The 15,004-nt window shown below is 42.7% G+C and overlaps 1 protein-coding gene across 2 annotated transcripts in view; it reads right to left on the bottom strand.

The window, feature by feature from the left end:
• Positions 1 to 15,004, bottom strand: part of TULP4 (TUB like protein 4) — a 322,532-nt gene that overhangs the window by 52,403 nt on the left and 255,125 nt on the right. The gene's annotated exons all lie outside the window — the stretch shown is intronic.

The raw sequence follows: 15,004 nt of genomic DNA, 5'->3' as shown, positions 1-15,004 counted from the left end.
GGCTCCTGCCATTGACAATAGAGGCTACCCTAGTAACAGCTGATGCCAGTGAAATAATAAACAGGTAAATATTCAGCAAAAATTAGGTAAGAAATAAATCAGCACCATATAGATGAACATATTATCTTGGGACTTTTAGTTTTTTTTAGGGGGACTGCTGCTTTAAAAGATAGCCGGGGGAGGCTATATATTAATTTATAGAATATTCATTTACCATGCAAGAATAAAACGTCTTTTATTACTTTCCAACTTCAAACTCACAGATGTATAAAAAAACCACATTCAAACTAAACGCCCCCTCTCTCACTACCTTTAAGGCCCATCTTAAAACACACCACTTTGATTAAGCATTTTGGTAGCTCCCTTGGCTGATATTATACATCTCATAATGTATTTACCATGACCCCTTGCAGACGCATTTTCCATAATATGCCCGTACAGTCTCTTAAAGTTCTCCCTACTTAACACTTAGATTGTAAGCTCTTTGGGACAGGGACTCCCTTTCCTAATGTTTTCCTTTCTGTCTGAAGCACATATTCCAATTATTATATCACGTATATTATTACTGTAAAGCACTATGTACATGGATGGTGCTCTACAAATAAATCTGTACATACATACGTACGTATTAGTATGGATAACGCATACATGTGTGTGATCAGCCACGCATAGCTTCTCTGGCATCCCTGGTACTACAGATCATCTATGAAACATGGCCAAACATGGCTCATGCACAGACCAATAAAATGTGTTATATAAATGTAATATATGTTTATCAACAGTGAAACGCTTACTAGCTTTTTATATTGATAAATCAGTTAGTCATTTATCCCAAATGAAGTTGCACTTTAGAGCAAAATATGTTCACAACTACAGTACAGTGAACAGAACTGCAGGGCGAAAAACCAACTCACAATGCAACTGTCCATTAACTTCCCCAATCCACCAAGTACAGAATGATGAAACCTTTGAATGTCCCATGATAAAGCCCTCACGTCCTCTGGTTTGGCACTCCAGGTTCGCGATGCGCCAGGGGGACTGTGCTACTCTGGTGACGGCTCTTCACATTTTTCATTTGTATTCTGAACTGGGGCTCATCCGTGTGTCCCCCAGTGTCCAGGAAATGACCAGTTCCAGAGATATTGCTTGTTTTTCTTTGTAGATTTTTGTGTCAAAACTGGCCCAAATAGGGCAGCTAACTACAAACATGTTTGCTAGAGTCACCAATAGAAAGCTGCAATGTCATCTCCCCAGTAACGTCACTGCTTTTCTTTTGGCTACAGGAGCGAGACTGGACTCCAGTGGCCATATTGTTTTCCCCCTTTGCCCAATTGGCAGCTGGTCAACCCTGGGCTTGCGGTGGGAGGAGGAGTGCTCCAGACATCGGCGGACCACCCATGATCTCCAGGGGAGACCCTGGTTTAGGCAAGATTTAAAAAAAAAATATGCCTGAGGTCGCTACTTTATCATGTTACAAAAATGCATTTTATCTCCCTGATTTCCCCACCCCCCACTTTTTTTTTTTTTTTTTTTTTTAGATATTTATTTATGGAATTGAAAAGCAAGTACAATAGAAATGTGTTTTTTGATGATTGCCAACTTTTTCTTTCTTCCTGTTTTTCTGTGTCAAATGAAAGAAGATTTCTTTAACCAGAATTTTTTGACCTCCTCAGATATTAACCACAACTGTGTTTATTATGTTTAAAGAAAGTAGAACCTTTTACTTGAACCATTTTTCTTCAAACAAAGGGGAAGTTTTTATCACCTAACAATTACTTCAGAATTGAATGACTTTGCAATGCACGGAGATAATGATCAAATAAAATACAAATAGCTCGTGCAAATAGCTGCAGTACATTTTATATGTGAAGTAAAAGTCATACCAGGAACCCAAAACTGGGTTTACTGTGGATTGTTATTTTTTCTCAATAGACATTAGAGCAAAAGTACTTCTAATACTGGGCGGTGCTAAGCAGAAAGACACTAACAAAATCAGTTGAGTGTTTTACAGGATGGTAAATACTGTAGGTGGTACTGCTGCTTTAAAGCATTCATGGATATCATCAGTTCTGTGTGCATTTTAGCAAAGCATTACACCTGAAGCAAAAAACAATTGAAAATTGAAAGCGCTCCAAGGGGCCTATTCTATAAGCCTCGATAACCCACTTATCGAGGCCTTTTCAGCCAAAATGTCTACTGCTATTCTGTAAGCCTCGATAAGTGTGGGATAAAGGCATAAATCACCCATTTTTGCAGCCGTCAAAAGAAGATCGCCGGGTGAGCGGTGATAAGCCACTTATCGGCAGGTTCTGAAACTCGTGCAATTCTAGGAGCTTCGATCAGCTTATCAAGGATAATCGCGGCTCTAGAATGGCAAGTTTCTCCCCAAATCCTCATGCCAGGAAATTTTGGCGTGAACCTGGGGAGAACCTGCAGAGAAGGCGGCAAGGGAGACCTTAGGGAAAAAAATGCATTTTTCCTGCATCGGATTGATGCCGGCAGTTTCTGGAGCTGATACCCATTAATATCAGCACCGGAGACCCCCGGCAAGAATCCCATGCAATAAAAATGCATTCAAAGGCAACTTCATTTACTTAGCGGCTAACCACTAAGGCAATGAAGGGGTTAAACACCAGTGCCATGTTTATTGTGGGTAGCAGGGGTGGGTGAAGGTGGTATTTGGCCCTTGGTGGGTGATTAGGCCTTATGAGGGGGCGGGGGGGTTTGCGGGTGGCGTTAACCCTTTCATTACCTTAGCGGTTAATACAGCTAAGGTAATGAAGGGGTTAGCCCCACCCGGTAGGCCTAAACATTTATCCTTAGGGCTACTACCCCCTTCACCCAATCCCTCTACCCACAATAAAAAAAATACACACAACCACCCTACTATCCACCTCTCTACCGCCAACAAACCCCCACAACACATACAGTACATTAATGGGCAACATTACTATTATCCAGATATGGATAATAGCTAATTTCCCCATTATAAAATCAAACATTAGCCAGCCAGCATAAATAAAGTAAATAAAAAACGTTCTACTTACCCCTGCCATCATGAAGGGCCATCTCATTAGCATACCGCAGGTTTACGTCATCCGTAGCCAGCAAGAGTACATAAAAAAGACAAATCTACTGGCCCCTAACCACTTAATCACCTTAGCGATTAATAACCACCATAGTAATTAAGGGGTTAACCCCTGTCCCCCGCTACCCACCTGGGTGGCCTAACCACCCACCCTGGACCCACTATACCTACCCTGTACCCATTGATTGGCACAGTGGTATATCATACCCATATAATATGGCATGATAAGCCACTATAGCAGTCAATGGTCAACCTAATAAAAACAATTAAGGCCAAAAATACACAATAATAAAATAAATACATAAACACCCTAACAATAAAAGAACAAAAAGCCTCAACTACACATCAATAACATTAATCTATCAGTAAAACAGCAACATAATTAAAATGATGTTATTCCAAAACATAAGAATACAAATAAATAAACACCTATCCAACCAAACAATTAAAGAAATAAAACCACTAGACAACAAATCAATTAAAGAAATAAAACCACTAGCCAACCAATCAATTAAATAAAAGCACTAGTCAACAAAACAAATAATAATTTTAAAACGCTAACCAATCCTAAAATATACTAAAAACAAGCTATCCAAATTCAAAACAATTTAATCCAAACAATAAACAGAAATCGAAAAAATAACAATCAATTCAACACAAGTATTTGCCAAAAAATGCATTGCATGCACTGTATTTATCTGAACCCTAAAGGGGCACAGATTAATACATTATCAGTCAATGGGCAATCACAAACATAAAAATAAATATATACAATGAAAAAACCTGAAAAAATACAATTACATACATTCAATATTTATCTTACCTTTAGAAGTCTTCACCCTCCGAATCCCGGCGTATTTGGAAGCTCTCGATCCGCGACGTAATCACCGGCAATCCACCTCCATCCTCCTTGAAGATCAGCATCAGGTACCAAAATCTTCTTTCGTTTATCTTCTCTCACGCCTTCTATCTTCTTCTGTAATTATTTTCTTCTTTTGTTCTATCTTCTTCTTTCAATCCAACCCCATGGTAAATCCAAACGGATGTTGCCTCATCGAGATCTTACGCTAAAATGAGACAGGCCTTATATATGGCCTGTGATGTCACATCTTAGGATCAGATGGTGCAGCTCCAATCCGATTGGACACTGTATCATGTGACCGGCTTTTAATGAATTTATTTGTTTAAAGGATGTGACGTCATCTCAAAGGGAGGTACGTCACATCCTTAAAACCACATGGCTCATATCAGATGGTATTACAGCCAATGGGATTGAAGACAATCCCATTGGTTCCTGAACCATATGATATGCTCCATTAGTTAAAAGGATGTGACATCATGCCTTAAAGGGATTTCACATCCTTTAAGCTAATTTAACATATCACATGGAACATGAACCAATGGGATTATCTTCAAACCCATTGGCTGTAATACCATGTGATATGAGACATGTGGTTTTAAGGATGTGACGTACCTCCCTTGGATATGTCGTCACATCATGAAGAAAAAAAAAAAAAAAAAAGAGGCGGGCACATGATACAGCGTCCAATTGGATTTGAGCTGTGCCACCTGACCCTAAAATGTGACATCACAGGCCCTATATAAGGCCTGTTCCGTCTCATTTTAGCTCAAAAAGACGACGAGACAACTTCCGTTGTGGATTTACCATGGGGCTCTATTGGATTGAAAGAAAGAAGATAGAAGATGGAGGAAAAGAAGAAAATAATTACAGAAGAAGATAGAAGACAGTGAGAGAAGATAAAAGAAAGAAGATTTTGGTACCTGATGCTGATCTTCAAGGAGGATGGAGATAGATTGCCGGTGATTACGTCGCGGATCGAGAGCTTCCACATACGCCGAGATTCGGAGGGTGAAGACTTCTTAAGGTAAGATTAATATTGAATGTATGTAGTTGTATTTTTTCAGGTTTGTTCATTGTATATACAGGCATACCCCACATTAACGTACGCAATGGGACCAGAGCATGTATGTAAAGCGAAAATGTACTTAAAGTGAAGCACTCCCTTTTTCCCACTTATCGATGCATGTACTGTATTGCAATCCTCCTATATGTGCATAACTCATGTAAATAACGCATGTGTAACAGGCTCTATAGTCTCCCCGCTTGCACACAGCTTCGGTACAGGTAGGGCGCCAGTATTGCTGTTCAGGACGTGCTGACTGGCGCATGCGTGAGCTGCCGTTTGCCTATTGAGCGAGATGTACTTACTCGCGAGTGTACTTAAAGTGAGTGTACTTAAACCGGGGTATGCCTGTATTTATTTTTATGTTTGTGATTGTATTAATGCCAAGGGTACAGATAAATACAGTGACAGGCAATGCATTTTTTGGCAAATGCTTGTTTTGAATTGATTGTTATTTTTTCGATTTCTGTTTATTGTTTGGATAAAATTGTTTTGAATTTGGCTGACTTGTTTTAAGCGCATTTTAGGATTGGCTAGCGTTTTAAATTAATTTATTGTTTTGTTGGCTAGTGCTTTTATTTATTGAATTGATTTGTTGGCTAGTGGTTTTATTTATTGAATTGGTTGGACAGGTCAGCGGTGCTCAAAGTGGGGGGCACGAGATTTGCTGCGGGGACCACAGGGTTTACAGAGGCCCCCGCGCGCTTCCCGAATGCATTTAAATTAATGCCGGGGTAGCTGCAGGGCCTCTGTAAACCTTACTTACCTTGATTCAGACACTCCTGGTGACGTGTCGCCATGGCAACTCGGCATGCGGGGTCATGTGACGTCACGTTGCCATAACAACGTGACGTTGATGCCAGGACGTCTGAATCAAGGTAAGAGCGAGGGGGGGGGGAGCAAAAGGAGAGGAGGGAAGCCAGCAGGGGAAAAAGATTGCACTCTCCTGGGATAGGTGTTTATTTAATTAATTATTTAATTGTTTTGAAATAACATAATTTTTATTGTTTTGCTGTTTTGGTGATAGATAAATGTTATTCATGTATACTATTAGACTTTTTAATTATTTTATTGTTGGGGGGGTTTAGGTGCTTGTGTATTTATTTTATTATTATGTATTTTTGGCCTTAATTGTTTTTATTAGGTGACCATTGACTGCTATAGTGGCTTATCATGCCCATATTATATGGGTATGATATACCACTGTGCCAATCAATGGGTACAGGGTGGTTATAGTGGGTCCAGGGTGGGTGGTTAGGCCTCCCGGGTGGGTAGCGGGGGACGGGGCTTAACCCCTTAATTACTATAGCGGTTATTAATCGCTTAAGTGATTAAAGGGTTAGAGGCCAGTAGATTATATATTTTTATGTACTCTTGCTGGCAATAGAGGACATGGACCTGCTGTATGCTGATGAGGACGCCTTTCATGATGGCAGGGGTAAGTAGAATGTTTTTTATTTACTTTCTGCTGGCTGGCTAATGTTTGATTTTATAATGGGCAAATGAGCTATTATCCATATTTGCATAATACAGTAGTTATTTTGCCCATTAATGTGCTGTATATGTTGTGGGGGGTTGTTGGGGGTAGAGGAGGTGGGTAGTAGAGTTGTTGTGTTTATTTTTGTTTCTTGGGGGGTAGTGAGATTGGGTGAAGGGGTAGTAGCCCCAATAGTGGCTGTTTAGGCTTTCCGGATGTAGCGGGACTGGTTAACCCCTTCGGTACAATAGAGGTTCCCACCACTATGGTGGTGAAGGAGTTAACTCCTCCCGCAACCTTCCAGGCAGGCCTAACCACCCACCCTTGGACTACTAACCCCTTCATCTACCACCTCTACCCCAAGAAACAGGCTTATTGAGGTTTAACCCCTTCATTGCCTTAGCGGCTAGCCGCTAAAGGTAATAAAGCTGTTTTAATACTAGTGTAGGTGAGCAGGGGGTCTCTGGAGCAGAACCATGTTTTGAGGTTCGGGGACTACCTGCTTCCCGAGATACAGGCCCCATTATGGGGTGCCGGTATCTCCTATGCATTTTATTCCCACGGTCACGTGACGCGAGACATTTAAATGTATAGGAGAAACCGGCACCCCATAACGGGGCCTGTATCTCAGGAAGTAGGGAGTCCCCGGACCTGAAATCAACGTGGTTCTACTTTGGAGACCCCCTGCTCATCTACACTACCGACACACTTTATTGAAGTGTGGTCGGTACCGCAAGCCGGGAAATCTCCCGGCTTGCTAGTGGCCGCCCCTCGGCGTGCCGCGCGTCATAGACGCGCGGTCACGCGTCATCGGGAGCGTGCGCCCCCTGCACGCGTGTCCAGGGGCTCCCCGAGGGAGCCCTGGTGTCCCGCGATCGCGGGACAGCGGCAGGGGGTTCCGGGGGACCCGGCGGACCCGGCAGCGGTAGGGAGAGCGCCCCGATCAGAGGGCGCTCTTCCGCTGCTTCGGCGCGCGCCCGTCACACTCGGGCGCGCGCCAGGCTACTGCTGCGGCACAGAACGGGCAAATGCTCGAATAAACTGTGCCGCAGCAGTATACTAGTATTAAAATGAATATTAAAATACATCGATCCCTGGCGATATATGCGCAGTGAGAGGCGGCTCTCTCTGTGCAGCTCTCTCTGCAGTTGAAAGAAATCGCCGGGTAAGCCCTTTTCAGTGAGGCGATTATCACGTCGCCGGCTACTCGCCCATTTTGGGAACTTTCCTATCGGAGGTAACCAAGGCTTTCTGAATACCGTGATAGCAACGTTCCAACTGGCGGCGTAACCGAGTCGGCGATTTTTTTTTATGAAGGCTTATAGAATAGGCCCCCAAATGTTTTCAGGATACATGATAAACACGGGACAAGGCAAACGAGCAAAATGAGCACAAATCTGAAGACATGTCCTCTCCTGTTTAGAAATTGAACTTATTACAGTACCATATCCTTATTCAGTATGTATGTTGTATGTCCTTGTTAGGGAAAAGTTAGAGGGCATCAACAATGCCCGCCAGGAAAAGGGAGGCATTTGTGAATATGTTGCATTTTTTTGTTACATTTACAGTAAGGTACGTACTGAGTACTGACAATGAAGTACATAGGTAACAAAATGCATCAGTTCAAGGTCATTCATTGTTAGTCAGGAACCCAGTAGTATGCTGGTATTAGGGAGTAAGGAGTACTTGCTTACAAATCAAATTATTTTATTTACAAACTTTATTACAGAAGACCTTTTCTCTCTTCGGATGTTATTGATCAATCTCTCCTGGCAGCAAAACCGTGCCGAACAAAAGAGCAGCAGATTCAAACCACTGGGATGTTCTTGTAGATAAATCTGGAGCAGTGTTTTTGCACTCGTTTTGCAGATTGAGACATTGATAAATGACTACATTTGTGTTTTTTTAAGGGCAGAAGTGTTGCATACATCTTTGAAAATTAGGTTAAAAGAGCTTTTGTCTTCTGTGAAAGTTGTTGTCTTGTATGAGGCATCTTTTTTAATAATAATAATACTAGCATGTTCTTGTATAGCGCTGCTAGTTGTACGCAGCACTTTACAGAGACATTTTGCAGACACAGGTACCTGCCCCGTGGAGCTTACAATCTACGTTTTTGGTGCCTGAGATAAGGTGACTTGCCAAGGTCACAAGGAGCCGACACCAGGAATTGAACCAGGCTCCCCTGCTTCAAACTCTCAGTGCCAGTCAGTGTCTTTACTCACTGAGCCACCCCTCTCCCAAGCACTTTGTTAACTGTACGAAGACATTAATCATGAGTCCCAAATCCTACTTTCAGTTTGATACATGAAACGCAAAGGTATTATGGTACAATGATCGTCACGGAATGTCAGTCCGCTGGTACACAAAAACAGCGGTACACTGGTACAAGAAGTCCATTCATAGTCTGCCCACCAGGAAAGTGCCTCATCGCTCTGACCACAAGAGATTCACATTTGGGCTATGGAAAAAAATGAGTCCAAAAACATTCACTAACTAATCCTAGCCTACTCTGCTGGGTAGCATCACCAACCAGGACGACTAGGGGAGACCCACCCAAGAGATAAGCTTATACCTGGGGTTAGGGCTGGGCAATATACCGGTATGATAGTAATACTACAATAATAAGAAAGGCCGACAAGTACCATTGTTTATTCCCATGGTATTACTGCCTGCCTTGACGGCGTCTGCAGCGTGTCCCAGAGCTTCCAGCCTCACTCCCCCTCACCCCTCCCTTCTGCTCTCTGCGGAGAGGAGAGGGTGCGGAGCTGGCAGGAAGAGACGGGATGGGGTAGAGTAAAAATCCACGCGTGTGCAGGGAGAGGGGATGGGGGAGGCAGGAGGAGGAATTGGGGAGGCAGGAGAAGGGGATGAGGGAGGCGGGGGATAGGGGAGAAACCAGGTGTGAGCACTTGCGGTGATCGGGAGAGAGCAAGTAAGAGGAACGGGGCTTTGGGAAGAGACACTGGGCAATGGAGGGTGGCTGGCAAGCACCCTCCTCCCCCATTGTCAAAATTATAAATCATGAATTGCATTCTGCACGATGTTCAAGGATTCCATAAATGCAGACACAATAATAAAAGTTTTAATAATAGAAAAGCATTGATGAAGTAATATTGCTGAAATTAATATACTGTTGATATTACTGAAATGGACTGGGGGGTCTCTGGATAAGGATTGAAGGCGATGTTCTGTTTCCGTTTTGTCTGTTCTGTTAGTGTCCATTTTATGTGTAAGAATGTGTGGGGTGTGAGAGAGATTCGCTCACAGTAGAATTTACGACTGTGCCTGTAGTTTACGCCCACATTCCTGGAATGAAGAAGTACCTGGTTCCTATAGAAAGCTGTTTTAATCTAGTTTTTACTAGGTTGTTTTTTGTTTTTTCCTTAGGTACTTTATTATTTTTTCAAGCAGAGATATACAGAGATAAAACATTTAAGGGGGATGCTAGGGGGGTGGGGGGGGGGGGTGGATACAAAAAATAGAAAGAGGAGAGATGGGGGGAGCAGGACAGTGGAGGAATAACATTTCTTGCTGAGAAATACAGAGATAAAACATTTTAGTAAAAAAAAATTTTGGGAGGGGGTGTAGGGACGAGAAGATAGGAGGGAGAAGAGAGAAGGAAGGAACTACACATTAGTGAATCCACAGATATACTGCTAAACATTGTTTTGATTTGAAATATAATATAAAGTTAATATAAAAGCTTCTAAATCTGCTACATAGACCATCTCTGGAGGGCTTGTTAATACAAAAAAAAATCTGTTTTTAATCTGCCTCCCTGGTCAAACATCGTCCTCGTTTTCTATTGTCTAATCTGGGTTAAAGGGCAGGGGGGAGAAAACAAAAACAGGGGGGGGGGGGAAACTGAAAATTTGAGAAAAAAAAAAAAAAAAAGAGTGGGGGCATGGATACATCTCCGGTGAGACATTCCTAATGCTCACCTGCCTTGGGGAAAAAAATCTAGGGTGTGGGAGGAAAAAAAAAACAAGGGCAACTGTGTCTACAGTGACACAGAAATAGTTGGGGGGTAGCGGAGAGGACACCAGGAAACCGTCAATCCAGGCCTCCAACTCGGGCCTCTCCAGACTTTAGGCCTATTGTTTAGATATAACTAGGCTATGCTCAAACACTACACTAGTGAACCATAAGTTAACCAATATAAAGTTGGACCTGAAAATATAATACAAAAATTACTCAGACCCGGAATATAGATCTGGAATTCAGTTTAGGGTTTGGGCCCAGCTTCGAATAACTATTTTACGCGAATGTTCGGGTGGTAGAATCTTCTCGTGGGAATCATGGACCAAGATGACTCCAGGGTCGGAGGGTTCTCGCTTCCCGGTGTAAATCCGGAGAGAAGGGAGTTCAAACCTAGATTTTCGAGGAAGGCCTCTCCGTCGTCCAGGTTCCTAAGTGTCTGAGGTCTTCCATTTTTAACTAATAAGCGTCCAAAGGGATATGTCCATCTATACTTAATATTGCGGTCTCTTAGCTTCGCCGTCACTTCTTGGACATCTTTTCTTTTGGCGAGTGTAGCTGGAGCCAGGTCTCCGTAAACCTGTAGGGTATATTTTGAAACGAGATCTCTGGTACCTCTCATCAATGTGCTGAAAGCTTCCTTTGTTTGAAAATAATGGAATCGCAACACCACGTCCCTTGGTCTGTCTCCTGGTTGTGGTCTTGCTCTTAGGGCTCTGTGGCATCTGTCCAGGGTAAGAGACTCCTTTGTAGAGTCAGGGAGGGCTGACGCTAACCAATTGCTCATAAATCCCTCAATGTCCGTTACAGACTCCGGAATCCCCTGTATACAAATATTATTACGGCGGTCTCTATTCTCCGCATCCTCCTGTCTGCATTTGATATCTAGGAGCTGGGACTTCATTTCTTTAAGCTCAGCGTCCATCAGAGGTTGCCGTGTGATTGTAGCGTCAACCTTGGATTCCAAGGAACTAGTGCGTTCCCTAGGGAGGATATCTCCTCTTTAAGATCCTTCAGCACTATTTGCATTAGAAATTTGATTTTGTTATAGAAGATGAGTAAGTCATTATTTGTGGAAAGATTTTCGATCTCCACCCCTGGTTCCGAGTCTGGGTGTTCCATGGAGGGGACCACTTCCAACTCCACCTGTTGCGGTGTTGGCCGGCGATGGTTTTTAAAATATTCACGAAACTCACTTTGGATCTGTTTCTTTTTGATGGTTCTAACTGCTTTCGAAGTCATGGTAGATGAGACTTGCCCAAGATAAGATTTATTTTTAGGTACTTAGAGCCAATGCGCTTTCATAAGCTTAGAATAATCTTGGGCATCTCGCCGGGCTGTGGCTACGTGGATCTCTCCAGAATTCTTCCGGGTCGCAGTTCATCAACAGTGAGGTCCCAGGGTCCAGCAGCAGGACGTTTTCAGCTCCCTTGGACCCGTCCCCTGCACTAAGAGCTCGAGATAGCTTCTATTAGGCAAATTTGTGCCCAGATTCCCTGCTTTGTTGAGGAGCTGAGCCGACCTGCGTCGGCTCAGCTCGGAGTTCTGGCCACATCCCCTTTAACCAGGTTATAATGATCTGTAAGATGATTGGTTTAAGAATTAAGGAGTGGTTATTATATTCTGCCTAGTAACCTATTTTAGACAAAGGAAATCAGTGTATATAATGCCTGCTTGGACACTCCCCTAGCATAGAGTCTCATTGACTTCTGAAGGTGTATGATCATACTCCGTGCTGTACTATGCAATAAACTTCTCATTATCTACGACCCGTGTTTGAGAGTTTGAAAACAACGACAGCATGTTCCGACCCAAAAAGAAATGTCCTTGACGAAGGTACTATTAATAAATATACTGTAGTGGAGGAAACCTCGCTCTTAAGACCCCTTGTTCTCGTCACGTTAGAGACCATCATGCAGGAAAGATGGACACACTAAGCTTTCAGGGCATAGACCATATTCCCCCAAGCATCCGCAGGGGGAATTGGGACAAAAAACTCCTGCAGCGTGAGGCCAGATGGATTTATCTACTTAACACCCACTATCCATCTGGCATAAACGAGGGTTTTGTCTTTAACTCCTTCCTCTGAGATACTCTCTAGCACCAGTTTTATTATATGAAAATCGTTGAATCCATCTACCTATTACACATTATATATACCATATGAAATCACTTAGGTCAGAAGAGGATGCAGTACCTATGCACCACCACCAACCGGCATTAGGCGTCTCACGATCGCTATGGTAACCACCGGGTATAAAGAAGCGAGAGGGAACGCAGTAACGCCCACCCCGGATGAAGTCACAGGAAGTGACGAAACATGCGGCATGTCGGGTCTTTTGCCGACTTATAACTAAACTTTGCCAGCTACCTCTAGCAGCTCCGATAGAGCACAGCTCTTCTTAAACATTACTACCTATATGATACACCCATTTAAAGAGGTGTCAGTACTGCCACAGGGCAGTACTCTCTTTGAACTATACACGAGTGTATCAGCATCCAAGAGAAATGTATGCGGTCATCCAGAATTAAGTTTGACCGGCACACCGCGGAAAGCGCTCTAATAGTGCCAACACTGCCTCCACACTGCCCTTTGAAACCTTGTACAATACAGTGTAAAACTCCGTTTTAGCAAGAACACTTGTACTACTACGTGATTAAACTACACATCAGCTTACCACGCATCGCGTGCGCAGCTCCCATCAAAACAATACCAGTGTGGGACATATTTTTATTTATGCACAGGGAAACTTCACATCAGACAACTAGAATTCACTCATAGGTGTTTGAGATCGTAGTATAACACAGCGCCTGTCTATTTACTTACCTTACACTACACGCAGAGTACACAAACAGTATCAGTATAAGCCCGTTCTGACGCATGTGCTGTCTGAGCTCATACAATAATCTGATGGCTACAAACTGCCCTACTCATGACGCATGTGCGGTTCGTATTACACGAAGGGTATACTATAGTGACACTTAACGATACTGTTTGAACTTAACATTATCAGCAAGCGTGTACGCGGCTACCCACAAGACAATACTGGTATGGGACATATTTCTTTTTAAAGTGTGCACTGGAAATTTGCAAATTATGCAACTATAATTCAATCTAAGGTTTTTGAGATCTTCATTATCAGAGCGCCTGTCTGTTTACTCACCTTACACTACACGCAGAGTACACCGAACTGTATTAGCATAACCTCGTTCTGACGCATGCGCGGTCTGAGTTCATACAAAAATCTTATGGCCATAAACTGTACTGCTTATGACGCATGCGCGGCTCTTGTTATACGAGGGGTATACTATACATGAGGCATCTCTATGCCCTAATTCCTCTGCTGTTGTGTCAGTAACACAAATGCAGCATGACTTAGAAATGAGTGACAGTAAGTACCACTGAGCGACACTGTGTTGAATTTAACATTATCAGCAAGCTCACCGTATCAAGTGTACAGTGTACTTGCTATTTCAGCAACCACCACCCAGATCCGGAAAAAGTCTTCTATGAACGTACGCGTTAAACATAGACCAATATCCCCATAACCTGTTCAACTCAGGAGGTGTTTTTACAAACAACCCACTGCAAATCTTTCACCAACAGCCAACCACGGCACCTTGTCCTATGCTAAATATACAGCTATATACACTAAACAGGGATACAGGGAACGGACTCCTACAGTGGAGCATTGGTCGTATATGAAAAATAATATAACCCTCCCAAACGAGGGATCAGGTGGAACTATCTAAATCAGAAAATAGATTAAATATACACAAAAGGATCTACATCTATCCATCTGTATATACCAAGGATACGAGAACCTCATACAAGGGCACGGGGATTAGAAGCAAAAGAAGGAAAACTGAAAAAGTAAAGGAGACATCAATACTTATATCCTATGGAGTAGTACATAGGAGCTAAAGGAGACGCATGGTAGAGACCGAATAGACGTTAGTTGTCTATTTTTTATTTGAGTATATAGATCCACACTACATACTGTTTTAACTACACGTTTGACATATTAGTATGAAATAAAGTTAACTTCACCTACTACATTCACCCCTGACCGTATATACTATAAAGGTCTGCGGTGCGCCTGCAAAAGGGATTCTTTGGAGTATTTCCTTTGATACACTTTTCTAACTATTAATAAATGTTTTAATTTCTCTTAAGCAGCAATTCCCCACAAAATGGAAATTTATTTTCTTATATATTTAAAACCTTGGGGGGTGGGTTGTCCACAGAGCTCCAGGGAACCCCCAGTCCCTGAGATAATTACCAGTAAAGTTGCCGGTGTCCCTACTGTAATATGGATCCCGGCCTTCGTCACTGACCAATAGGTAGCTGCAACCAATGACAATTCCTATTAGCATGCTGGTCGAAGGAGAGTAAGTTCACCTAGAACATTACCTTTACCGGTAATTATCTTGGAAGCTTGAGGGTTATCAGAGCTGAAAAAAAGCCATGTTCAGCTCAACCAACACCTCTGGTTCCAAATATGTAAAATGTTATATTTAAAAAGAAAATGCCCC

This window comes from Ascaphus truei, chromosome 4, assembly GCF_040206685.1.
Source record: "Ascaphus truei isolate aAscTru1 chromosome 4, aAscTru1.hap1, whole genome shotgun sequence".
Classification (NCBI taxonomy): Eukaryota; Metazoa; Chordata; class Amphibia; order Anura; family Ascaphidae; genus Ascaphus; species Ascaphus truei.
This window is presented reverse-complemented; position numbering and strand designations above follow the sequence as displayed.